This window comes from Vombatus ursinus, unplaced genomic scaffold (assembly GCF_900497805.2).
Source record: "Vombatus ursinus unplaced genomic scaffold, bare-nosed wombat genome assembly UNPS02014802.1, whole genome shotgun sequence".
Lineage (NCBI taxonomy): Eukaryota > Metazoa > Chordata > Mammalia > Diprotodontia > Vombatidae > Vombatus > Vombatus ursinus.
The window spans coordinates 21,254,876-21,282,532 of NW_020954580.1; the positions used below are offsets into that span (position 1 = coordinate 21,254,876).

Genomic DNA, 27,657 nt, shown 5'->3' on the forward strand with positions numbered 1-27,657 from the left:
GCTGGCCAGTCCTCCAATAACATAAAAAGACTCAATCACTAGCCGTTAGTTAAAGCCTGTCCAGTCAGAACTTAAAAAAGTTCACATCCCTCTAACACCACTGATAGAACTTGTGGGAACCACCTCTACACCAAGATGAGGAATGAAAATACAGCTATGGTGGAGATTTAAACTTACACACCTAAGTGCATAAGTAGTCACTTACTGGTATTTCCAATGTTCAAAATTATAGAACTCATCTTTTGGAACTGCCTCCAGAATATCCGGAAATATTTTTAGTGATAGCCAAACTTCATGCCATGCAAGCAGATTTGATTTTAATAATAATAGCTTGCATTTATATAACACTTCAAGGTTTGCAAAACATTTTAGAAATATTATCTTATTAGATCTTCTTAAGTGATTGAGACCAGATTTGAACTCAGGTCTTCCTGATTCCAGGCCCAGTGCTCTATCCACTGCACCACCTAACTACCTCTAAAATAAAGGCGCCCTACTCTCTAATATAATTAATATCAAAACTCATCACTTTTGCCTGTATAGTGCTTTGTCTGTCCCTTCCTCTTCATTCCTGTTGCCACATCCCTAGTTCAGGCCCTTATAATTTGTTACTGCAAGAGCAAGATATTATTCCAGGTATTCCTTTTTCTCCACTTTCATTTATCCTTTATATATTCACTTGAAGACAAGCCTTATGAACAGTGGAAAGTGGGTGAAATCAAAGTGGGTAGCATGACTTTTAGCAAAATAAATTGATAGATAATAGATAAATAAATGAATGAATGAATGAGCATTACTCCAGAAGTAATAATATCATCAATGAAAAGAAAATCAAACTTAGCACTTACTAAACACCCCATAGGTAAAAGACACTGTGGTTGAAGAAGTACTGCAAAAAGGTTTTGAGAAATGCAGGGCAACATTAATCCCAAAGTGAAAAGTGAGCACTTTGAAAGACAATACTCATTTGGATTTTTAAGTTCTGATGCCTCATATTTAAAAAGAAAAACTCATTTTATTATATTACCTGTCATATGTATAAACATCAACCCTAAGGGCTTCATTGCATTAGGTGGGGGTCATGTGAAAAGGGCAAAATGATATTGGATTAGAACCTAGATTTGCCTTGCTATACACTGTGCTCCAATCTTATAAATTTTAATGTCTTCAACCAAAGAAAGAGTAAATAATTAGATCTTCCATCATTAGAGTTCTATTGTTTTCTTTTTTTAGATTAATCAATCCTAAAATCATATTTTGGCACTTTTTTTTTGCAAAGCAATATGAATTGGTACCATATCTGTATTATGTTTATTGACTGTTGCTAAATCACTGCTCCTGTCCTAATAAGTTCTGGTTAAAGAGGTCTGTTTTTTAAATTACCTCTAAAAATATATCAAATTGGAATAGAAAATTGCATAGTTTGACACTGAATTTAGCATTAGGATCAAATAATGCATCCCTGCTATCTTCCCCCTAATAAAATAGTAACATACTTTATTATTTCTACCTTTCACAATTTCACAACACACCAACTAATTTACACAGGACTTTTTTTAATCGGTAGGAAATAATGAGGGTGGGAAAAGGTCATCTTCTTGTACTAAAACCAAGCAAACTTATGAACATCATAATAATAGTAAGCTGAAGTGTTAGGAGCAGTGCCTGGCAAAGGACAAAAAAAGTTTTTTTCACAGGTGGGGAAATATCACACACTACTTTATCTGACAGGAAAGTTAAGTGTAATAAGGGCAAGATTCCACAGAGGATTTCTCTCAAAGAGTATTCTGTGTGCCCACAATACCAAGGAATTAAAAAACATAGAGATTAACTTAGATGCTCAAGAGTTGAAAAGAGTCTCTTTTTGATTACAAATGGCTTCTTTTGTCTTTTCTTTACAGTATTGAGACTCATTTCTCAACAACAGTTGTGTGCAGTCAGTACTTGTGCTCCCATGTAAACTAGTTTCAATTTGTCATTTAGTGACTATTTTGGTAGTATTTCCTAAAGTTCTCTCCCTCACCTGAATGATATCAAAGCCAGTCCTCAAATGCAACAACTCAACACCAATCTGGCTTGCAGCCGTCAGTCTGATAGCATGGAAATATTAGTGTTCTACACATGCACGCTGGAGAGATGGTGAGGTGCCAAGAAGAGCATAACTCCTTAACTGAGAGAATATGCAGAGCAAAAGCCAAGATTTCAATCTGGAAAATACTTGCACAATATCCAAAAGGTCATCTCTCTCCACATTATTAGAGTTATAGGAGCAGCTTGGAAAGAACTTGTGAAGGTTTTTTTTTTGTTTGTTTTTGTTTGTTTGTTTTTCCAAAATGACTCTAATCATGGAAAAAGGCTTGTGGAAGCAAGGTGCACATAACATCCAAATTGTGATCAATTCTCCATGTGTTTGTGCAGCATGCATATCTTTCTGTTTCCAAGAAATGGAGATGTCTTCTTTAAAACTGAAAAGCTTCTAGTAAGAAAGCCATGGCAAAGTATAACTTAACAATATTTATGCAGTGGAGAATCATACCAATAAGGTTACATAATACTTTCAAGTATCCAAGTATGTGAAAATCCAGCAAATAACAGCAACAAAAGTGTATCTAGCCTATCATCAGACTGCAGAATTCTCCGATATAATTTCCTTTTAGAAATTATGGAGCTTTTAACAGGATGGTAACATAAAGTTCCATCAAAAAAGACGTAATAGCTACAAGGACTCAAAAGAACTTTTAAGCAGTAATACTTTTAAAATGCTGAGTAAAGCAAGAATTAAAACAAAGAGTTTCTACACTAAGAAGAATCTACACCAAGATGATCTGGTCACCTCTTGGGCACAGGTAAGTATCATTTTGTATTAATAAATTTTCTTTGCAATCAGAGAAATAAAATTTAGTAAGGTTATACTTTTTGATGGAAAAAAAACTTTAAAAACAGACTAGGGATGGTCTGTTAAAAAAAAAAAGAAAAAAATGAGCTACATATTGAAAATCTGGTATGGCACACCTTAAATTGTCAATCGTCCTTCTGATGTTGAAGATTGTGAAAATCCTGATGTGGTGCTGATGAAATCCCACTACAGAGTTGTTCTATTTCCAATTATACAACCTTTTAATTATAGTGTCCCCCAAGTCTTACTGCTGTTGCTAACTATTAAAGCTTAATTCTCCACTAAGACTTGGGGGCACCTTTTAGATGTAAAGCTCTTTATGGGGAAGTATATACCACAAGTTTTACTATTTCCATCTTGTGGGAAAGAAAATGAGGCTCAGAGATGATAAATAACTTGCCTGTGTTCACACAGCTAAAAGCTTGTGAGGTCTGGCATGGTGTCCACAACACCAAAATGCCTAGGTGAGGCATCAGCTAAACTTGGTTCAATTTGAGCTGAACTTAGGTGCCACAGTATGTGAGGAGTTGTTGGGGCTTTTTTTAAGGTAGCAAATAGACATTTTATAATATGACAAAAGACATAAGGCAAGAGGTAGTTTTTCTATCCTTTCTTAAACCAACTTAAACAATCAGTCATCAGAGAGTACAGAGAGAGAGAGAGACAGAGAGACAGAGAGAGAGACAGACAGACAGACAGAGATTCTAAAGAAAACAGGTGCAAATTAAGTCAGGTTCCTGAAGGGGTCAATAAACAACATTAACTGCATGCCTACATCCTAGGGAAGTGGCAAAAATGTTGGAAGGAGAAATTGACTCAATTTCCCCATTGTTCCAAATAAAGAGTTCATTAAAAAAATTAAATCATTATGTTTTTACAGAGTACTTGGTGAATATCTTTTACACTGGTAATGTGAAATAACAAGTAGAAAGCACAGAAGAAAGGACAGTGGATTTGGAATTGTAAAACAAGGCTGGAATCCTGGCTCTGCCACTAATTAGCCGAGTAGCTCGATTAATTGTCTTAATCTTCTTGCACCTCAGTCTCCTCAGCTGTATAATAGGAATTTAAAAATATCTGTAGAATGTTCCTCACAGGACTGCTGTGAAAATCTATTGATAATGAATTTATATCAATTTGAAAGATATAAAATTATACACAAATATCAGCCAATATTATTTACTAGAGAGGCAACAATCTAAAGCAGGGGTGAGGAACCTGTGGCCTTGAGGCCACATGGGGCCCTCTAGGTCCTCAAGTGCAGCCCTTTGACTGAATCTGTGAAGTTTGGATTCAGTCAAAGGGCCACACTTGAAAACCTGGAGGGCCCCATGTGCCCTTGAGGCTGCAGGTTCCTCACTCCAGAAATCTTCAGGATTTGTGGGCCCCACCTGAAATTATCTATCTCATTCTGCATTTTTAGTCCACTAAGACTGTTAAAAAAGTGAGAGGCATGGGGCAGCTAAGTGGTGCAGTGGATTGAGCTCTGGCCTGGGAGTCAGGAGGACTCGAGTTCAAATGTGATCTCAGACACGTGACACCTACTATCTGTGTGACCACGGGCAGTCACTTAACCCTAATTCTCACACACACACACACACACACACACACACACAAAGTGAGAGGTATGCCTTATCATCAGCTTCTCGGAATCACTGCACTAATCAGAGCTCTTGAGTGTTGCAAAGTTTTTTCTTCTACATGATTGTAGTCATTGTATGAATTTATTTTTCTCCTTTTTCCACTCACTTGGCTCTGCATTAGTTCATACAAGTCTTCCCAGAGTTCTCTGGTCACAATTTCTTACAGCACAATAATTTCCATTACATTCACAGGTCATAGTTGGGTCACTCACCTACATTGGGCACCCACTTTGTTTTTGATTCTATGTGTCCTTTCCCTATGTTTCTGACCTCTCTGGGGTACAGGCCAAATAACAGCATCACTGGGCCAAAGGGTATATTCAGGTTAGTGATTTCCTGTGTATAGCCCCAAACTGCTTCCTAGAAAAGTTAAACCACTTCCCAGATCCACCAACATTAAACTAGGCTGCTTGTCTTCCCACAGTCCTTCTGACAACTGTCACTTTCTCTTTTTGGCATTTTTGACAAGTGTGAAGTAGAACCTCAGGATTCTTTAATTGCCATTTCTCTTATTATTTTTGATCCAGAAATTTTTTTAACAAGATCATTGACAACTTATGTTTCTTCTTTTGAAAACTGCCTGTTCATATATTTCAACCATTCATCTGTTGGGAAGTAGCTCATGTTCTTATTTGCCCTGGACATCAAACTTTTATCAGGGAAATTTGTTATAAATTCTAATCTATTGATCCTTTTTGGGCCAAATGATCAAAATTATCCTATCTTTTTTTCCTAGTTCTCTCTCCCCTTATTTGGTCAAGGACTCTTCCACCTATCCAGAGCTCTGAAATGTAACCTTCTTCTCCACTCCTATGATGATATATTTGAGCTTTTATCGTTAGGTTATGTGTCAATTTAGAGCTTATTCTTGATATGATGAGATGATTCTCCAGACTCCTTTCTAGTTTTCCAAGCAGTTTATGTTGAATAAACAGTTTTTAAGCACAGTTGTTGCTGTCTTCGCGCCTATACATTATGCTTGCTGTCCAGTTGTTTTAATCATTATCTGGCTCTCTGTGACCCCATTTGGGGTTTTCTTGGCAAAGATCCTGGAGTGGTTTGCCATTTCCTTCTCCAGCTCATTTTACAGATGAGGAAACTGAGACAAAGACGGTTAAGAGATTTGCCCAGGGTCACAGAGCTAGTTAGTGTGTGAGGCTAGCTCTGAACTCTGGAAGCTGACTCCAGTCCTGGCACTTCATCCACCACGCCACCTAGTTGCCCTATATGCTATGCACGCTTGATTGATTCTGTGTACCTAATCTTATCCAATGATCAACTTTATTGGTTTGTTTTTCTTTTTAATTGGAATAAAAAAGTGTTACTGATTACTGCTTTGTAATATAGTTAATTTTTTTTCAGCACTTTACTTGAGATTCTTGACCTTTTGTTCCCCCAGATGAATTTCTCTATCATTGTGTCTATTTTTATAGAATAATTTTTGCTAGTTTTATTGGTATGGCTCTGAATCTATAATTTAATGTAGAAAGTATTGTCATTTTCATTATATTCATGTGGCCCAAACATGAGTAATTACTATTTCTCCAATTCTTTGTGTTCTCTGATTTCTATAAAGGGTGTTTTATAGTTATATTAATAAAAATTCTGCTTGTGTCTTTTTCAGGTTTGGGGTTTTTTTGTTTGTTTTGTTTTGTCACTGCAAAAAAAGAGATGTTTACAAATATCTTTGTATATATGGGTCCTATTCCTCTTTCTTCCATGCCTTTGAGGCAGAGGCCTAGTAACAAAGTAAATCAAAGAACATGTCCAGTTTAATTATTGGGGGGCAGGGCTAGATCCAAATTGCTTTTCAAAAAATGGCTGGATGTACTTACAGTACTACAAATAGGGCATTAATGTGCCTCTTTTTTTCATGTTGTTGCTCAGTCATTTTTCAGTCATACCCGACTCTTTGTAACCCCATTTGGGGTTTTCCTGGTAAAGATACTGGAGTGGTTTGCCATTTCTTTCTCCAGCTCATTTTACAGATGAGGAAACTGATTAAGTTAAGTGACTTGCCCAGGGTCACACAGCTAAGTTAACTGCTGAGCCCAGATTTCAACTCAGGTCTTCCTGACTCCAAGTTGAGTTCCTTATCCACTTCACCACCTACTTGCCCTCTTTTGTCACACTCCTAACAATATTTTTCATTTTCCTTTTCTGACAACTTTGTCAATATGATGGGTGTGAGACTGAAATTCAATTGCTTTTGAATTTCTCTAGTTATTAGTAATTTGGAACATTTCTCATATAACTATTGGTAGCCTATATTTCTTCCTTTGAACCTTTGGCAATTTATACATTGTGGAATGGTTCTTATTTTTATCAATTGGATTCAATTCCTTACATCTTGGAAATGTGGTCTTTTTTAAGAAACTTGTTGCCAAGATTTTTTTTTCCCACTTAACTGTTTCCCTTCTAATTTTAGTGTCATTGGCTGTATACTTTTAAATTTTATGCAATCATAATTGTCTATTTCATCTTCTCTGATCCTCTATATTTCCTGTTTGCTAATAAACTCATACTCTTTCCATAGACCCTAAAGGAATCTTCTTCCTTGTTCCTCTAACTTGTCTATGATGTGATATTTAATATCTAAGTCATATATTCATTTGCAGCTAATCCTATTATATGGTATGAGATGCTAGCCTATACCTAATTTCTGCCAGTCTCCTTGCAATTTTCCTAGCAGTTTTTGTTGAATAGTCAGCCTTTATCACATAAGCTGTGGTACTGAGCTACTAAATTAATTTTCTTGTGTGTGTTGTACACCTAAACTGTTCAACTGATCAACCTCTCTATTTTTTAACCAGTACCAAATAGTTTTGATGATTGCTGCTTTGTTGTATAGCTTAAGATACCATTAGGCCCTTTCCTTCTCACGTTTTCATTACTTCCCCTGATTTTAAATTTTTGTTTCCTTAGTTGAATTCCAAAATTTCTTTCCAGCTCTATAAAGTAATCTTTGATAGTTTGATAGAGCACTGAATCATTAAATTAATTTGGACAGTATTCCATTTTTATTATATTGGCTCAGTCTATCTATTAGAAATTAGTATTACTCCAAGTATTTAGGCCTTTATCATTGTAAATAGTGCTTTGTAGGTCACCAAGATGTGCACTCATTACTCAGCCTTGTCTCCCCAAGTAGTGGCCTACCAGAAGGCTGGTTCCATCCCCTGCTATATCTTCTACTAATAATTAATAGATAAAATTTATATAAGCCTAGCACTGTGTGCTAAGTGCTTTAAAATTATTATCTCATTGATCTTCACAACAACCCTGGGAGATAGGTGCTCTTATTATCCCAGTTTTACAGTTGTAGAAACTGAAGCAAACAGAAGTTAAGCGACTTGCCCAAGGTCATACATCTAATCAGTGTCTGAGGCTGGATTAGAACCCAAGTCTTCTTGACTCCAGGATGACAACAATTTGACTGGAGGACACAGTGCTCAACAGAAGTGGGATGACTAGAGAGAGACTGGAAGTTTTAATTCCTGGACTAGGGAGTTTAGATATCTTATAGATAATGAGGTATTATTGAAAGGGGTTTTTTATATATAAGAAGTAACATGATGTAGGATGTAACGAAGTGGAATGTTTAGATTGAAGGTACAGGAGATCAGTCAGGCATCCATCAAGGTAGCTAGTTGTTCTGACAAAGGTACTAGGTGCTTGAGAAAAACCAGTGAAGTGTAAACAAAATCCAAGGATCAGAGCATCTGCTACGAAGTTCAGATCCTCCCTCAGCGCCATCAGTGAACAAGCTAAGCACTTCATCAAAGGATAGACCAGTTTTAATGATAAGCTAGCCCTGGCAAACCAACCAGAAGGGGAAAAAAGAAGGAAAGAAAAGCTTGAGCAATCCATTAGAGGCTAGAATTTCCAGGAGCAGGAGCCATAGGGACCTCCAAGGGAACACAAGATGACTATAACATCTACAAAGAAGGCCTGAATTCCATATGCCCAGAGAGGAAAGGGCTTTTCCTCCATCTGGAATTGGCCTCCACAGATAAGTCTTGGAAGAAGGTTCTCAAGGGCATTTGGAAACACACCAAATATAGCAGTAGTGCTCAAATCCAACTTTCTAGCCAGGAGATACTTAACCTGCATCTAATTCAAAAATAACTGAATGAAGCAATAGGAACTCTGTGTTAAACTGTGCCAGCCAAGTTAGTCTATGCTTTGACCTTAGAATAATAAATCCATTATCTGTAGACTATTACCTCATTAAGGTCAGGAACTATTTTCATTCTTGTGTGAGTATTTCTAGTGCCTAGCACAGTGTCTCGCATGTAGCAGACACTTCATAAGTACTTGCTGAATTGAAATGATTACATAAACTCATTAAATGGGTGTCTGTACATTTTTATTTCTTTTGCTTTAGTTTCCCACTAAAGTTCTACTCAAAAAACTTCAGCATTGTCTCTGGTGAAATAATGGAAAGGGGGAATTATTTGTCTACTGCTAAGGTCATCCTAATAGGTAGGAAGACAAAAGTACCCTATACAGGCCAGGCATAATGATGGTAAAGGCTATACTGGTTCCCTGGGCAAAAATGAAACTGGCATAGAGGTGAAAACTCAGGTCAAGAGAGAGCTGGAAGACGGTCATTATTGCTAATCTTTTCTTACACTCGGTTTTCACTTATAAAAGCCCCTACAATTTTCTCTAAAGGAGAGACTGGAGCCACCCTCAGGCAAGAAGGGAGCTCAGGATTTTGTATAATACTAAGTTTACTGATTTAACAAGCTTGTTTTCTGGTTTTCCCTAAGGTTATGGCGTATTAGAAATAGGGATATGGGTAGGTCTTTTAAAAGCTGAAACACCATGAAATGCCAATTAACATGAGGGAGGCAGCAGAATCACCAAATACAAGGCAGTCTTTTTAGTGTTGAGTCAAGTAGCCCTACATACCTCAATCACTGAAAATTTTAGTAATGACCCTGAGTAACTAAGGAAAGCTAATTCATTTATTCATTCAATAACCATATATTCAATACCTACTGTACCTAGGTGCTGTGCTAAGTCTGTGGTTGTTGCAAAGAAGTGTAACACCTTCCTTACCCTCAAGGAGTTTGGGATATCATGAGAAAAATCATTCAGACACAACAATATTTGTTATTCATATTTATATAGTGCTTCAAATTTTGCAAAGCATTTTCCTCACAATGTCTCTGTTAGGTAGGTTGTTACAAATATAATTAACCTCATTTTACACTGAGGAAATGAATTCAGAGAAATTAAGTCAAATTAAGTTCAAGGTAATACAACTATTATGTTTGAGCTCATTCCCAGGTCTGGGATAAGACCAATATTTAATATGCATTTGGTACATGTGACTTTAAAATGTTGAGATAACTCTCAGAAAGATGGCAGATTCATAAACGTGTTTTATAATAGCTAACCCCACTAATAAAAACAGTAATATCAGAAAGAAAAGGAAAGGAAAAGGCAGAAGAGTAAGCTTCAAATCAAGGAGCAAATCCTTAATTTAAAAACAACCACATCAAAAATAAGAAAAAAAGGAGGAAAAAGCAAATCACCACCCAGAATGACAGAAATCCCTAAGAGTTCAAACTTCTAAAACTCTTCTCAACAAGAGAAAATAAGAATACTTTAAATAAGAATAAATAATGACTGCAAGAAAATGACAGGTTAGGATACTGAAAGACGCAGCTAAACTTGCCTGTTCACTAGAGATATAAAACCATCCCAGAACCAACGCAGGAGGAAAACGAAAAAAACTGATCTAAAATAATAGTCCACTAGCACAGGAAACCCAATTCCCAACTACAACAGGTGACAGCGATGCCATAAGTAGAGCAGAAAGACTGAAAAAGAGATGAAAGTGATACAATCTGCAAATAACAGTGCTACCTGAGAAAGTAGAAAAGGCAGAAATGTGAAAAACAAAGTCAGGGAAATAATTATAAGAAAATTTCTGGCACTGAAAGATAATCTCAGCATGTCTATTGAAAGAGGGCATGGAGTTCCATTCAAGAGCAATCCTCAAAGAAAGACCCCTGGACACCTACTAGTCAAGTTTTTACACTTGAAAGATAGACAGGATTTTTTTAAGCCTTGAAGAAGAAAAGAGAGAGAACATTTAAAGATGCAGAACAAGACTGAATTAGGACCTCTACCCTCAGACTCTGGAGAAGAGATGGGACCTAGAGGGAAAATATATATGAAGTTAAGAAAAAATGGAGGTATCACCATAAGTATAAGATCCAGCCAAGCTGACTGTTCTCTTTGAAGGATGGAGAATATTTCAAAGAACTAAAAGATCTGAAACAATTTGACTACAAAGTCCTACAGCTGCAAAGACCACTGAAAGAATCAATGGATGTTGGAGGAAAGAAGGGCTAAGACTTGAGAAATAAGTAGATTCAAACATTAATAACAGGGCAGGTTAATGACCCAAAGGATAATCAAACAGAAAATTAGCACTAAAGTTAAAACAGCAAGATATAAACATAGAATTGCATCAAGAGTTCCGAATTCTAAGATCTAACAAAGAAGAAGAAGAGATAAGGAAGACATCCAGAAAGCTAGATTTGTCAATTCTAGAAAAAAAACTCCATTTAATTTAGTAAATTATGAAAATAAACAATAAGAAATAATTAAAATAGTTTAATTAGGTGACTAAAAATGAAACCTGGATTTCTGAACCACAGCTTAAAAACGTAAGTATGACAGATTCCTGGCCAGACACAGAGTACACCCCTAAAAAAAGGCAGTAAGAATGAATCTGCTTGGTATCTAGCAAATTGGATCAAAGAACTTTATACTAAAGTGGAGGAGGTAGTGGTGAAGGAAGGATGAAAACTAGCTACATATATCCACCAAGCCAGATATCATACAGACTAGCTACAACAAGAAGAAAGAAAAGCAGTTGAGGCTCAAGTTCACAAGAGTCAAAATTCAAGAAAAGAGCCACAAGTAATAAAACCTCATATCTTCATGTCTATACACAAACATACAAAGTTTAGGCAACAAGCAAGATGAATAGAGGACCCAGATGCAAAAATAGACTTCCAGGTATCACAGACTTGTAGGGAGGAAACCCATGGACAAATGATGGCTATAGGTAAGTATATCTTCCTCAAATAAATGGGGATAAACAAAGATTGATGGGGGAGTAGAATTTATGGTAAAGAAATATATTCATTTGAGGAAATTATAGAAACAGAAGAAGGAAATACCCATGGGAGTATTAGGGTGAAAAAAATCACAGGAAAGAGGAAAAGAAGATATTGTTATCATATATTACAACCTGCTCAGAAAAAGAAAACAGATGAGGTATATGTAAAACACATCAAAAACTGGCATAGGACATAATGGCAGGGGTTGAGGATGCCAGCTATCTAGACATCTGCTAGAGTTCTCTCTCTACCAAAACCAGAGCAGTTAATAACTTTCTGACATGCTTTAACATTAATTTCATACTTTGAAAGGTGGAGAAAACAATAAGGGGAAATTCTATATTCAATCTGACACTCACCAATGGGGAGACACTGGTTGCTAAGATAGAAATGATGGGAATCCTAAGGGAAAAAGACCTAAAGTTGATGACAGAGTAGGGGAAAGCTGGGAATAGTCTGGCATGCACCCTAGATTTGGGAGAAAAACTTTTTAAAAGGGATTAGAGGAAGGATAGAAAAGAATCTCACTGATGTTCTATAGGGGAAGTCAGCAAAAGGTGTGTAGGAAACTCTCAAAACAAATTCTAAATACACAAAGAAAACAATTCTGATAAGATTGAAAAAAATACAGGATCTGTCTGAAAGGGACACAAAGTTGAAGAACTCCACAACCTGAGTTTTTTTTATTAAAAAATATTAAAATTCTATACATTATTTTGTACATCCACAGAAGATAAAAGTAAGGATAGTAACAGATGTAGAAGACTTTTGCGAGTTCCTTGGACAGCAAGGATATTGAATCACTCAATACTGAAAGAAATTAATTCAGGCTATTCACTGGAAGGTCAAATACCAAAGCTGAAACTTAAATACTTTGGCCGCATAATGAGAAGATGGGACTTAATGGAAAAGATTCTGATACAGGGAAAGATTGAAGGCAAAAGAAAAAGGGGACAGCAGAGGGTGAGATGGATAGACAGGGTCATGGAAAAAACAAACATGAACTTGGGCAGACTTTGATAGATAGTGGAGGATAGAAGGGCCTGGCATACTGTGATCCATGGGGTCATGAAGAGTCATACACGACTGAACGACTGAACAGCAACAACAACAGGACAGTTATCCTGAGGATAGTATCAAGGGGGAAACAGTGCACTGGAGATGTCTCCTCCAGGTTCCCTGACTGTGAAACTTTCAGTGCAAGCATTCACTCCTCAGAAATCAGCAAACACTACAAATCAAGGCTTGATTTATTGTATTGTTTACTATCTAGACTTAGAGCATGAAGAAAATGTAAATAATACAGATTAAACTTAAAAGTGAGTCTTGCATACATTTTTGTTCCTAGAGACAGTTGTTAACTATTTACCAGCACACCCTAGAACTGAGAATGAGTTGAGTTTGACAAGGGAAGCTAAGGGCAGAAACACTTGCATACTTCACAGTATTGTAAACTGGTTGAAATTTTATGATGATTAATCTAGTAATATTTAATGAGAGCTAAAAGAAATAAACCCATTTATACTAACCTAATAATTCCATTTATGAAAATATACCAAGAAAATAACTTCATATAAATAATATAAATAATCATCTGTAAATATATGTGTGTATGTATATGTATGTGTGTATATACATACAGAAAAGCAATGCTTATTTGGAAATAGCCCAAATGCCCAAGAGAGATACATCTAACCAAAATATATTATGACACACTACTGAACATATTTACTTATCATATACTAATATTTAAAATGATGGCTTATTCAGTTTGTCAAAACATGTAAGTATTCATTTGAAATGTTCATTGACAATAACCAAAGAACAGCATCTACACAGGTCACACCTCTTCTTAAAATATATTTAAAATATATATGCACATATGTACACTAGACAAGATTAGAAAAATTAAGAAATGCTGAGAGTTTTGAATTTATTTATTCATTAAGTTTTTTTATAAGGCTGTTCAAATTCCTAATTTTAAAAAAAAATGGCAGCAAAATGTATAAGAAGACTTCCATTCCAAATAATTAAGATAAAAAGTTTTGGTACTATGCAGAATACCTAATTTCATAAATTTAGCAATGCTGTCTGTATTTCTATGGTTTTGCTACTTATTTTATCAGCTAATTGAATGAACTTTACATGACTGATTGTAAAGAATTATACTAGGCCAAGAGGGGGATATAAAAATAAGTCATCAACAAAGTTACTATAAGAGCTTAGAATCTAGTAAACTAGTACTTTGTTACAAACTACTGTATTGCTTTTATTAGCACAATAGACATTACTAAGAACTTAAAACGTCATAAGGAAATATGACAATGATGTTTGATGATTTCTGTAAGTCGTAAAATACACCAATACCATATTTTCCTCTGTCTCTGTTATAATGTCTTGATGATAGCATTTCATTAAAAAAATCATATTATCTTCTGACACACAATATGTAGCTAATGTAGTTTTATTAACATCCTTAGGTAATATTATCTGCTCATCAGTATGCAGAGACCATACAAAATTAAATATCAGTTATATAAGCCAAAAATTATGGAACTATGCCATGCTCATGGATCATATGTTTTTGAACACTAATTGTAACTGAATCTTAATACCTATAAATGAATAAGCTTTCTTCATGTAATACAAGCTGGGCAGCAAACAAAAGTTACAAATCTAAAATTCTATGGTTCTAGAGTACCCTGAACAATAACCTACTTCTCAATGAAAGGTTTCAATTATATGATGATCCAACATGCATAGAAATAAATAGGCTGCAAAGCAAGGTTAGCAGAATAAGAATATGATCATCAAATCAAAACCATATTTTAGATCCCCCAACAAGTCAATAAACATTTATTAAGCACCTACTATGTGCCAGCAAGAGGAGAAAGAAATATTTATATACACAAAAATATTAATAGCAACATTTTTTGCGCTAGAAAAGAACTTGAAAGAAGTCAAACACCCATCAATGAGAAAGTGGCTAAACAAATGGCAGTGCGAGAATATAATAAATTATAACAATGACTAAGAAGAATTCAGAGAATCATGGGAAGCATTATATGAATTGATGCAGAGTACAGAACTTAGAGAAGCAAGGGAAGATTTAGATGAATGGATGTATTTATGAGCATGAGGTGCTACTCCAGTTACCACTGGGAGATGACTTCCACAACTAGAGTAGTCTCAGGCAGGCATCTGCCTGTTTTTAGAGCTTCATCAGTAGACGTAACACCCACAAGTTAAAAAGGTGGCTGAAGGGTTCTATGTCTAGTAAACTAAAGGTTGAAAGAATGAAATAATGCTCCTAAGTTGGAAAATACTCAAGGTCCTCAGAGACTCTGAACATTCCTCTCCCCCCCACCCTAAGAAAAAGGAGACTAATTTTGGACTAAAAGCAGCAGACCCAGAATCGCATCTAGATGAAATGTTGTACCATCCCTCTTACCTGCCATCTTCTATCAAAGGAGAACAGGGTTGTTTAGGGTCCAGCCTGGGAAAACTAGGGGCTTGCTAATTAAAAAGGCAGGTTATGTTGATTAGAAGAGCTACTGAGGAGTAACCAGAGCCACTATCTCTGTTCATTTTCTTCTGGAGTGGTTTAAAATCCTTACATGATATCCAAACCAGCCCATTGATACATATTAGAAGGCAATCAACAAGAAGACTTAGTCAGATGCATCCCCTCAGGGTGCAATAGCCCCTAGTGCCTTGTTGGTATTCAAATATTCAACACTATAGAGTGTTAGGCTATCAGGAAAAATAAGTTTAGCCCACAGCACTGGGAGATGACTTTATATTCTCAGTACTTAGCACAGTGCCTGGTACATAGTAAACACTTAATAAATGCTGGTTAACTTGTCTACACTTCAGAAGTCCCTCTACCCATCTAAGGCACTCTTCCCATCTAAGGGAACATCTTCATAACCCTCGCCTTGGATCTGACTCTCTCCCTAGGGAATACTGAGGAAGCAGGTGAAAAACATCACAGGCCCAGCAGCAATGGCCAATGGGAAGAGCATGTTCCATTAACTATACATGGATTTATTCAATTGCTACCATTGTGAATCCCCAACTTCTGCTGAGAGTTTAATAGCTCTCTTTACCATGGATTAGTCATCATTATGCATCTTATTCGTCAAGATATTCTTCAATTAAAAACTTAGCATTTAAGAATAATCTCTATTAGGGGCAGCTAGGTGGCGAAGTGGATAGAGCACCAACCCTGAAGTCAGAAGGACCTGAGTTCAAATCTGACCTCAGACCAAGCACTTGAGACTTACTAGCTGTGTGACCCTAGGCAATTGCCTTTAAAAAAAAAAAAGAATCCCTATGATGTCCAAAGGAGATTCTATTCCAATCATTGAACAAAACACTGTACATCTGGACTGTTTTTCATGTTATGTTCCTAATAAAAATCCTTATAATCACCTTTCTTAGATAATGCATGCAAGCACCTGGTAAAAAGCCTCATCAGAAGGTGCCCTGTCACATGGTTTATATCATGTATCTCTGGTTTCATGGTGAGGGTGGGGGGGAGAAAAGGTAGAGGAATCTAATTGCCATGTACTAAGGCCAATCTAGAACACAGGTTCTGAACCTATCTTGTGTTGTGGAACCCTTTGGCAGTCTGGTGAAGCCTATGGAGTCCTCAGAAAACATTTCCATACTTGAAGAAAATGCTAAATTTCAGTTAAAGACTAAGGAAAATAGAGTTGTAATATATTTTCTTTATCCAAGTTCAAAGAACTCCTGAAATCCATCTATGGATCCCTTTGGGTTCTACGGATTCCTGAGTTAAGAAGTGCTGATCTAGAAGGTTCCAGATCTAACTGCAGCAGACTGGTAACTCATAAATTGGAATATAATTTGTAATCAATACTTACAGACTGTCTGATCCTAATAGACTCAGTTCTCTGTGTATGGTTTTTTCTTCTCCCTTTAGGATGTAAGCTCTTCAATGACAGTGTCTTTTTCATAACTATTTTTATCTCCTAAGCATTTACCAGAGTGCCTTTCATATAGTAAATGCTTAATTAAAAAAAAAAATTGAAACCTAATTGGCAACCACAGAATACACAAGTCTCTCATTGTATTCCAAAACAGAGCAAGCTGAGACTGAAATAGACCTAACTCCTGGCAGTCCAAATGATAATGAATCTATATACTTTGGAGCCATCTCCAAAGGACCCTAACTTACAAAAGCTAGAACAAATCTTTCATGATTCCCCAAACTGATAGCACTCCCCACTCTTGAAACAAATGTATAGCAAATAACAAATCACTCCATCTCCAGACTCCGGGTATTTATCACTGGCTGTTCCCCCTACCTGGAATTTTTTATCTGGCTTCCCTGGCCTCCTGCAAGGATCAGCTAGAAGCCTTTCCTAATCCTCCTTGCCTCTTCAATTTATCCTGTAGTATAGTTTGTCTGTGCATTGTTTTCATGTTGTCTTCTCCATTAGACTAAGAGCTCACTGAAAGTAGGATCTATCTTTAGCTCTCTCAGTATCCCCAGAAGGAGGGAAGGAGTGAGGGGAAGGAAGGGGGAGATGGGACATGGAGAGGGTGGAGGAAAGGAAAAGATGAGGAGGGAGGACAGAGGGGAAGAAAGGGGGGGGAACAGAGGGAGAGAAGAAGAAAAGAAGTAAGGAAGGAGGGAGCACTTTATTATGTACCAGGAATTATACTTTGCAAATATTATCTCATTTGATCCTCACAACAACCCTGGGAAGTAGGTGCTATCATTGTCCCCATTTTAGAGGAGAAAACTGAGGCAAGTGGAGGGTAAGTGACTTGCCCAAGGTCACATAGTTAATAAGTATCTAAAGCTAAATTTGAACTAGGGGCTTCCAGACTCCAGGCCCAGTACTTTAATTCACTGAGCCACCTAGCTGCTTTAACTCAGTGCCTGGCACACTTAATGCTTAATAAATGCTTATTAGCAGGCTATCATAGTCTGTATTTACTTATTTAATTATGTTGTGTTCTCCCAGTAGAATGTAAACTTCTTGAGGAGAGGGACTCTTAACTTTTGCATTTGCATCCTCAGTGACTAGCATAGTGCCTATTACATATGAAGTGTTTACTAAATGGTTGCTGATTGAGTTATTGACCATGTTATAGGGGAAAGAGTAAATATGTTGAAAATTAAGGACTGAGTTACTGTCCCAACTATGCTAAAAAAAAAGGCACAGGGCCTGTCTGAGTCTTAATTTTTTTCATCTCAAAAATAATCGGTTTGGGTGAGATGATCTCTGAAGGCCCTACATTTTAAAATATTAGGATTCCAGGTGCACCCTTCAGTCTCTGTGACTGATCTTTCCTCATGTAGTTTTACCAACCTCTCTATCAATCTCTCTGACTCAAAAAACTCCAACTTTATGTCTGTAATATTCTCTTTTGTCTTGAAAGTTTTCTTTGAATTACTCAAGGATTTACTACCTCTAAAAAGAGAATTTTATTGGACAACATTTTTGTTTTAACACACAATAGAAGCTGATTTCTTTAAAATTCAGACATAAAAAAATTCACTGTGACAATTGGTACTGAATACACTCCTTTTCTGAATTCCAAACACTGGAATATTTCCCAAAGAATAGAGTTTATTGCTATAATTACAAAGCAACGGTAATTATGTGGAAGTGTTGTTAGACTAAGAGCATGAATTACAACCATGGTGTGTTCAAACACAACTGCAAGCCTGACATACAAAGTAAATAGTCACCCATGGAAACCAACTCCTTCTCTTCAAAATGGAACATTCTAGGTATTACACCTTTTCACTACACTTAGTTATTAGTCACAATAAGCATGCATACATGTGCGCACACACACAGAGAGAATATTAAATGCAAAACAGATTTACATGGTCATTATAGAATTACATTACAGAATTGTTCAAAAAAGTTTAAAAAAACACATTTTATCCTAAGGCAATTCATTACTACAAAGATTTAAAGAACTTTTCTACAAGATCTCCTAATAGATTCCTACACTCCTTATCACCAGAGAAGAAGCCTCCACCCAACCATACTGGTCTCTTCTTCATCCCCAACACTCCAGCTTTCATACTGTAGCTCCTGTGGTTTTCCTTTATTTAATATGCCCTCTATTTTTCTCTCTACCTAACTAAATTTTCCACATCCTGTAAACACCACTGAAGCCCCACTTTTCCCATAAGCATCTCCAGGTGACTTATTTTTCCCTCATCTTAACTTTTATTGCCCTGTCTCAAACATTAATTTGGATCCTATATCCTACCTTGTAATATTATCATCATCAATCACAATGCACATATATCTAGTCAGTCTATCAGTCAGTCAATAACCATTTATCAAGTGCCTACTATGTGTGAGGCACTGTTCTAAGCATTGCAAATTCTTTCCTAATAATCTCATCAGATAAATGGTTATAGTATTACCTTTATTTTTTTATGAAAGTAGCCTGAGAACACTCGCTCCCCTCTTCTTTGTGATGATGACTACATATGTGGAATATGAAAATATTATCGAGCCTTTTGGATGTACTCCAGATTTTTGTTAAACTTTTGTTTCCTATGGGAGAGAGATACACTGGAAAACCTAAATGATATGAAAACAAAGTGTATTAATAAAATGTACTTTTTAAAAAAGAAGGTAGCCTGTGAGAATCTTGTCTTGGCATTTCATTATTCTGCATTCCTTCCTTCTCTTCATTCGAGATCCTGATGATTCTTCCCTTTTTGTAACAGTTCCAGAAGTGAGGGCAACAAGACACAAGGATAATGTTTGAGTTTGTTTCCTCTTTCTTCACCTTTCCATTCAGTCTTCTAGTCAAGAGCCAGGAACAGATAGGGCAGAGTAGACACCATGACCAGTGCTGTCCATATGTGGACTTATGAGGACTCTGAATGAACCAGAGACCAGAAGCTTGTTTTTGTTTCATTTGGGGAGAGGGAGAGGGATGGATTTCCACTTCCTTGTATTCCTTTACCCATGACTATGAGAGAGAATAGTGAATGCCCCTCCACTCCCATTCCTTCTTTATGAGCCTCAGGTATACACACTTAGTTACACAGAACATCTCTGGAGGGAAACAAGTGGGAGGACTGGACAAAGCAGATAATTGGTGTGGACAGTTTCCAAAGAGTAATGTTTTGGCTGTGATCTCTTTCACTCTTCTCCTATGAACAACAAATCATCTGCTAACAGCATACTAAGTGGCTGAGCCTATAAATGCTATGGGAAGTGGGTTTCAGCAAGTGAGCATACACTCTACATGCAGCTTTCAGTGCCCTTTCTGGTATCGCTCCTTTTCCCTCCAGGTATAGCTAGCTAGCTAGCCTGTATGCCACTGTAGAGAAGTGGTCTACTTCTCTCAAAAAGTGATTGTAAACTGGTGTACATATGCAAAACAGAGGCTGAGATTTCTGTGCTAACATGTAAGTGTAGGTCTTAAATTGTGAAATGTGAAAACCAAAAAATTAAATATAAACGTGGGCTAGTTTATAAATTTTTAAGTGTCAAAACTGAGGGAAGTGACATAATCCCACTGCAACCTGCCTTTACGAGACTACATCTGAAGTATGGTGTCTAATAGGTGCCGTGATCTAGGAAATTAAAAAGCCAGTTTTGAATACAATTAGAGAAGTACAACCAAGAGGTTAGGAAGCTCAAAACCAGGTCTTGTGAAGATCACATGAAGAAACTTGAAATATTGTGCCTGGAAAAGCCAAGATTCAGCATGACAAAATCTGGTTTTATTCCCAAATGGAATGACATATTTTCCCCCATTGACCAAACTTTTGTTCCTCTTACATAAACTACAATTACATTTGGATTGTTCATGAAAGTGTCATATTAGCCATCACGTCAAATTATCTCACCGTTAATTCTTCCTACGGTACATGCATGTTATTAAAAAAAAATCACAAACCAAAAATAGAAAAGTTAAATACAGGTTTGTTTCTTTTGTTTTTTAAGTTTTATTGCTGTGCATGATCCTGCAGTGACTATGAATATCAAGCAATTCATTTTTACTGAAACTTTACTTACATGTTCTTGGGTTGTCTAAACCATTGAAATGCAAATAAAAGGACTGTAGCAAAAATACTGAAAGCAAACAGCAGGTAACTACAAGTAATGGATTACGAACTGTTTCATTTTTTGTACAGAATAAAATGGGTTAAAACTGTCTTGAGCAACACTTTTGCAACTGCACTCATAAAGGTGTACACATGGAAATTGCATATTCCAGATATACACGGTGTGACACGTAATAATTATAGGACATCTATTTCTACCACCAACCCTAATGTACCTACAATAACTACAGCTGGGATTGGAACCAATTATGCCTTTTCCCACCACCACGACAGACCAACATGTTAGCAGTTTTCTTTGCTTAGACATAAAAACTATTTTAGCCTCATGGGATCACAATGGAGCAAAAGTACTTTGCCAAAGACGCACTCCAAAGAGACACTCCAGCTCTCAACTGCAGGCATTTTCAATGGCTGTCCCCTCATACCTGGAATTATTTCCTTCTTCATCTCTGCTGACTTCCCTTGCTTCCTTCAAGTCCTAATAAAAATCTCACCTTCTACACAAAGATATTCTCAGTCCTCCTTAACGTCTTTTTTTCTGTGGAAATCTCCATTTGCATGTTGTCTCCCCAGTAAGATTGTGAGCTCCTTGAGAGCAGGGACTGGTTTTTGTTGTTGCTTGTTTTTTGGTTGTTACTGTTGTTGTTGTTGTTGTTTTGGGGCGGGAGCCTGGGAAATGCCTTTCTTTGACTCCTCAGACCGTAGCATAGTGTCTGGCACTTAATAAATGCTTGTTGACTAACAAGTAAAATGTGTATAAAAATCCATATGCCTGTATTGGGACATCTTGGATGAAAACTGATAACTCTTCAAATGTTAAGTTGCATTTAATCCCTTAATATTTTACATAAAAACGACATCAGAAATAAAGAAATCCAAAAAGACATAACATAAATCTGTCATGATTCATATACAAAGGCTGTTTGTGGGATGACATAGATGACAAATGGTCTTCTGTGTACATATTGGAATGAAGCAGACAAATGTTGGAAGGCTGCTTAATTTTCTCATTCTGTTTCATCTTCAACTCCTTGGGTGTCCAATGACCACAATCTTGTTATCTCTCAGTAATTGCTTTGTTAGAGCACTGTGTTTGTACGATTCTTCACTTAATGTATCAAATTCCACAATGGCTTCATCAAGGCTGGCTATTCAAAAGAAGAAAAGCTTTCTCTGGGTGGTTCAGGAACTCATAACGGAACAGAGAAACTCTGTGCCAGGCCCAATTTTATAGGATACATAGGTTGCATCTCCTTTTCGCTTGTTGATATGCTGGTTGTGATTGATCCATTATTCCCTTTCTTATCATCACCAGCAGCAATCTCAGTCAAATAATGGCTGTGGCCCCCTTTCTTTTTCCAGTGGAAAACTTTACTTTCTGCTTGTGAAGCATTAGGAATCAAAAACTTTTCCTATGGAGACAGTACATCATTACAGATGCATCTTAGTTCAGTCTCAATTTCCTCTGTATTCTCAGGCCATCTGCTATGTTTTGTTATTGTTGTTTCCCCTCCCCCAGCACCTTCCATCTTTTCCTCTACAACCTTCCAAGATGATTGTCTAGGCTCCTACAACATTTTTGTAAGCAACAAGGTGAAGATCCCTCTATTCATTGGATAATTTATCTGCTAGCTAGTTACTTCATGGATTGTAGGCTACCATATCATCATCTCTCTCAGCCTTCTGAAAGAAATCTGACCTTCTATACCAGTTCATTTTTATCCATGACTAAGTATTCTGTAGGGTAGCCAAATGGCATGGTGGATAGAGTGGCGGGCCTGAAGTCAGGCCTCAGACACTTAATAGCCATATGACTCTGGGCAAGTCATTTAACACTGTTTGACTCAGTTTCTCATCTGTAAAATGAGCTGGAGAAGGAAACGGTGAACCTTTCCAGTATCTTTGCCAAGAAAACCCAAAATGAGGTCACGAAGAGTCAGTTATGACTGAAATGACTGAACAACAGCAAGAAGAACTATTCTGTGCCCAGAATGAATGGCAGCAATGGACATTTGAGGGTTAAGCAGCCCCTGGGTAACAGTAGTGGCCTAGAGGGATTATCATCTTTTTTTTTTTTTTTTTAGTGAGGCAACTGGGGTTACGTGACTTGCCCAGAGTCACACATGGCTAGTGAGTGTTATTTGTCTGAGGCCATATTTGAATTCAGGTCCTCCTGACTCCAGGGCCAGTGCTCTATCCACTGTGCCACCTAGCTGCTCCCTAGATGGATTATCTTGAGAGTTAGTAAGTTCTATGTTATGGAAAGTCTTCTAGAAAAAGCTGAATCACAAAACACGAGAGCTCAAAAATACCTCAAAGGTCATTTGCCCAAAACCCCTGCCTTGAAAAGGGATGTCCTCTACAACATACCTCACAAATGGTCATCTAGTCTTTGCTTAAAAATTTCCAGTGAGGAGAAATCCACCACACCCTAAGGCAGTACATCCTATTTTTGAATAGGCCTAATTATCAAGAAGTTTCAACTGACATTAACCTTAAATTTGCCCTTGTGCAACTTCCATAGCTCCCAAGTCCTACTTTCTGGGGCCAAATAGAAAATGTCTGCAAATGTTTGTACCTTCAAATACTTGAATGCAATAAATAATATTAAAATTAAAATTAAATTTGCATTGAAAAGAAACCAAGTTCATGGATCCTAAGAAACTCTAGGCTAGAGTTTGACAAATACTGAACTAAATATAACACTGTATTATGTTTATCTTTGTATCCCCAGAGAGTTGCCAAATAAATTTTAATCAGTTTAAAAAATCTAAAATACAAATGTATCTCATATAACAATACATTTTCTTAAAAACTAGTCACTAAACCTAACATTTTATATAATATTCTGAAATTTGAGATTTCTATAGAAATTTTTAACTCAAAATGTAATAAAATCATACTTAAGAAACCATATAAAATCACCTAAAATATTTACAATCTCTGATAAAGAAAATAACATTCACAAAAACAATAACTAAATTTACTTTTATGTTTAATATGATAGCTTAGAGGTCCAGATTAAAAGAAAAATGGCAGCTCAACTATATAAACTAGACTAGGCTGAACAAATCACTTAGTTTCTACCCAAGTCCCTAACTAATACCTTAGCAAAGTAGAACAGTGTCTTCCTCAGTACTTTGTGGAAATTATTAGTTTTATAAAATGAATGGGTTGATTTGGTCTCAAGTGGGTGGGAGGACCCCAACAGAATCAACAATTCAGAATGCAGCAGTAAACGAACAGAGAAACAGATTTATTACAGCAGGCAGAATGGAAAATAAAATAATGAGGAACACATTTACTGAAAAATAGAGCCGAGAGAACTAGAATATTCATTAGGTCCGGTATTCAAGCACTATGTCAGTTACCTGATGTAAAATCTCTTTATTTAAATTTCTGAACACCACACAAGGGCTCTCTTAATTCACAAACTGAATTAGTAATAGATAGCCACTCAATAGCCTCCCCCAAATGTATGTAAATATTTAGGAGTCAGCAAATGCAGCAACTGTAAAGTTTAAACATATTAACTGAGAACTACATTTTCAGCTCTTTTCATACTAAGTACCTAAGTATATGATCGAGTCTTACATTAAGCTATTAAAGATATAAAACTAGGGCTTTCTTAAAAGTCACATAGAAAATGCAGGCTATGGAAAGAATCAATGTTCCATCTTTACCTCCCTCCTACTCAGGCCTAAATTATTCCAAACCAGTATTTAAAATTATGGATTTTTCATATAAAATCTCTCTGATAAAGGTTTGGTATCTAAGATATATAAACAAATACAAATGTGTGTGTATACATCTCAAACCAAAAACCATTCCCCAATAGATAAAGGGTCAAAGAATGCAAATAAGCAATCTTCAAAAGAATTGCAAAGTATTAACAACCACATGAAAGAATGTTCCAAAATCATTAATAACAAAAATGCAAATCAAAACAAACCTGAGATTCTACCTCACCCCCAGCCAAGTTGGCAAAAAGGGCAAAAGAAGTGAACAGTCAATATTGGAGGGGTTGTGGGAAGACAGGCACAGTGGTATATTGCTGGTGGAACAATGAATCTGTACAACCATTTCATAAAGCAATTTGGAATTGCCACAAGGAAGCTACTGACAAACCAAAAGCCCCCATATACACCAAAATTTTTTATCACAGCACTATTTATGATAGCAAAAGAGTTGGGTGGGAGAGGTGGGGGGGGAAGTAGATGGCTATCAATTGGAAAATGCCTAAAAAAATAATGCAATGGAATACTTTTATGTTGTAAGATAATTAAAATTTAATAAATACAAAGAAGCAAGGAAATATCTACCAAACTGATGCAGAGTAAAGTAAACAAAGCCAAGAAAATATACACAATGGTCGCAACAATGGAAATGAAAAGAATATTCTTTTTTTTAGAAGCAAATGTTGCAAAAATATAAGGAACAAGAGTATCTTGAAAAAGGAGATATGAGAAGATACCCCTCTATCCCCACCCTTTTACAGAGGTGGGAGACCCACAAGTGTTGTATATGTGTGTATGTGTATACATATATATATATATACATAATTTTCAGACTTTTTCCATGTATTGATGAATTATGCTGATTTTTCTTCTCTTTTTTTTTGAAGGGGTCTTCAAAAAATACTGTTTGTTATATGGAATGACCCTCTAAGAAGAATAGGGGAAGAGATCCTGGGGAAAACTTTATTAAAAAAATGCATGAATAAAACATTTTGAAATGGAAAAAGGTAGGGATTATTAGCAAGAAAATAAGACTATTAATTTATAGCTGATAGGGCATCCAGAGATCACCTTGTTTAATCTGTTTGTTTTAGAGATGCCAATACTGAAGCCTAGGAAGGTTAAGTGATTTGCCCAAGGTCACAGAGGCAAAGAGAAATTTGTTAACGTGTAAATTTAATAATACATTTATAGTTCTTCCTCTCCAATTTTAAAAAGAAAGGTATGAAAAAACAAGTCTGCTCATTTATGAAGATTTCTACACAATGAAAGAATTAAACTAAACTTGTAGGACTCTGAAAAATCTAGAGGCTCCTTCCTGGGTTACTCTCATTCTGTTCTAGAAAAGAGGAGTGAACCCCACAACCCTATGGTCAGTACCACTCCATGGACATCACACAGTACTTCCATACCACACAGCTTACTAAAAGATCCATCTAGAAATAGTTTTTGTTCATTCAATCATTTCTCAGTCATGTCCATCTCTAACTGTTTGGAGTTTTCTTGGTAGAGATACTGAAGTGGTTTTCCATTTCCTTCTTCAGCTCATTTTACAAATGAAGAAACTGAGACAAACAGGTGACTTGCCCAGGGTCATACAGCTACTAAGTGATTGAGGTCATATTTAAACTCAGGAAAATTAGTCTTCCTGACTTCAGGACCAGCACTCCATCCAGTGGACCACCTAGCTGTCCTTATAATACCTTAAATTTATGTAATTTGAATGCAAGTGAGAAAAGCAAAGGAGACAACTTGCTCAGGCACTGACTCCAAAAAAACATGCTACTGCTAGACAGTTAAGTACTAAATCAGGCTTTAGTGATAATGCCTTGCTTACACCATACTCCAGTGGCGGAGGGAAGAATGGAGTAATTCAAGTGTGAGTGGGAATTAAGAAGGCTAGCCCAGAAGTCAGAAAGACCAGAGTTCCAGCCTCAGGCACTTATTAGCTGCGTGACCTTGGGCAAATCACTTAACTCTGAGCCTCCATTTCCTCCTCAGTGGCAATACTTATAGTTACTTTCTCAAAGTGGAGTTGTTCAGGCTCAAATGACCTAACACATTTATAGTGCTTTGCAAAATTATAACACTGTACAAGGAGAAATAAATAACAACAAATTATATGAGCTACTTTTCTTTTGGCTAATTCCCCCTTCCTCTACTGCTCCCCATCCTGTGAAGTGCTTTACTCATCTTTCATAAGTTGCTGCAGAATGCAGTGATTGGTCTCTAAGTGGGCCTGAAAAGTTATAAAAACCATATGTGTATGTGTACCTTAGGAAGGTGAAGCTGCTATCAACAAGCAGTCTTGAGCAGTACTCTTTAGCCTGATAATAAATCTTTTTTTTTTTATTTTCAGTTCAGCTGTTGAAGAGATATGACCCTGGTCAGTGGATGCAGCAGATTGGTGAAATTTTCCCTCAGCTCTCCAGGAACCCAGGCTGAGAAATTCCCTAACACTATAAAATTGCCAGCTTTTATTATTATCATCACTATTATTGTTATTGTTCCTACAGTGTGGTCAAAGGGAACCTGATTTATCTCCTTTGAAAATAAATTCTCTGAAGGATCCATTTGGTTCAAATTGACAACCAAGGGTTGTGTCTCCATTTTGCATTTCCTGAGAAAAAGTGGCCTGTGTAGTGGTTTTGATATTGTCTGGGGGTTCTCAATGGAATCACTTGAGGAGTCTCTGACAATAAGACAAGTTACTCTTAGATTCAGTTACTTAGCAGTTTCCAAACTTCCACCAAAATTTACTTTCATTGCCTAAAGGTGATGCTTGTTGCAAAGACCTGACAAAATAGAATCCCTCAAAGCACAGCACTTTATTATTTCTATTGCCCAAAATCAAAAGCCCTAAATCCATAATTTATGCTGAAAGGTTTTTGGTCACTCAAGATCAAAGACCACAGGCACTCTTATTTAAACATGAAAATGCATGGACAAAATCCAGAAAATAATAAGCAATGTTATCAAGAACAAGGCACACCAAATTTTAAACCATATCTGCTTTGTGGCCAGAACCAGGTTATTGCGCCTGTGGGAAGGACGAGGGAGAGGGATGAATACTTTCATTCAAACAGTGAATGTGTCAACCACAAGTTAGCAATCCCCACAACTATTACTGTCCTATTTTGCTCAG

At 36.6% G+C, this 27,657-nt stretch overlaps 1 protein-coding gene and 1 long non-coding RNA gene across 2 annotated transcripts in view; one reads left to right on the forward strand and one right to left on the reverse strand.

Annotated features, from left to right (window-relative positions):
* PARD3B (par-3 family cell polarity regulator beta) overlaps window positions 1–27,657 on the reverse strand; it is a 1,282,153-nt gene that overhangs the window by 1,161,265 nt on the left and 93,231 nt on the right. The window lies entirely within an intron of this gene.
* LOC114051367 lies at window positions 2,716–27,020 on the forward strand. Its single transcript, XR_003570142.1, has 3 exons — window positions 2,716–2,846; window positions 25,400–25,519; window positions 26,872–27,020. It is a non-coding gene; the product is annotated as an uncharacterized LOC114051367 (long non-coding RNA).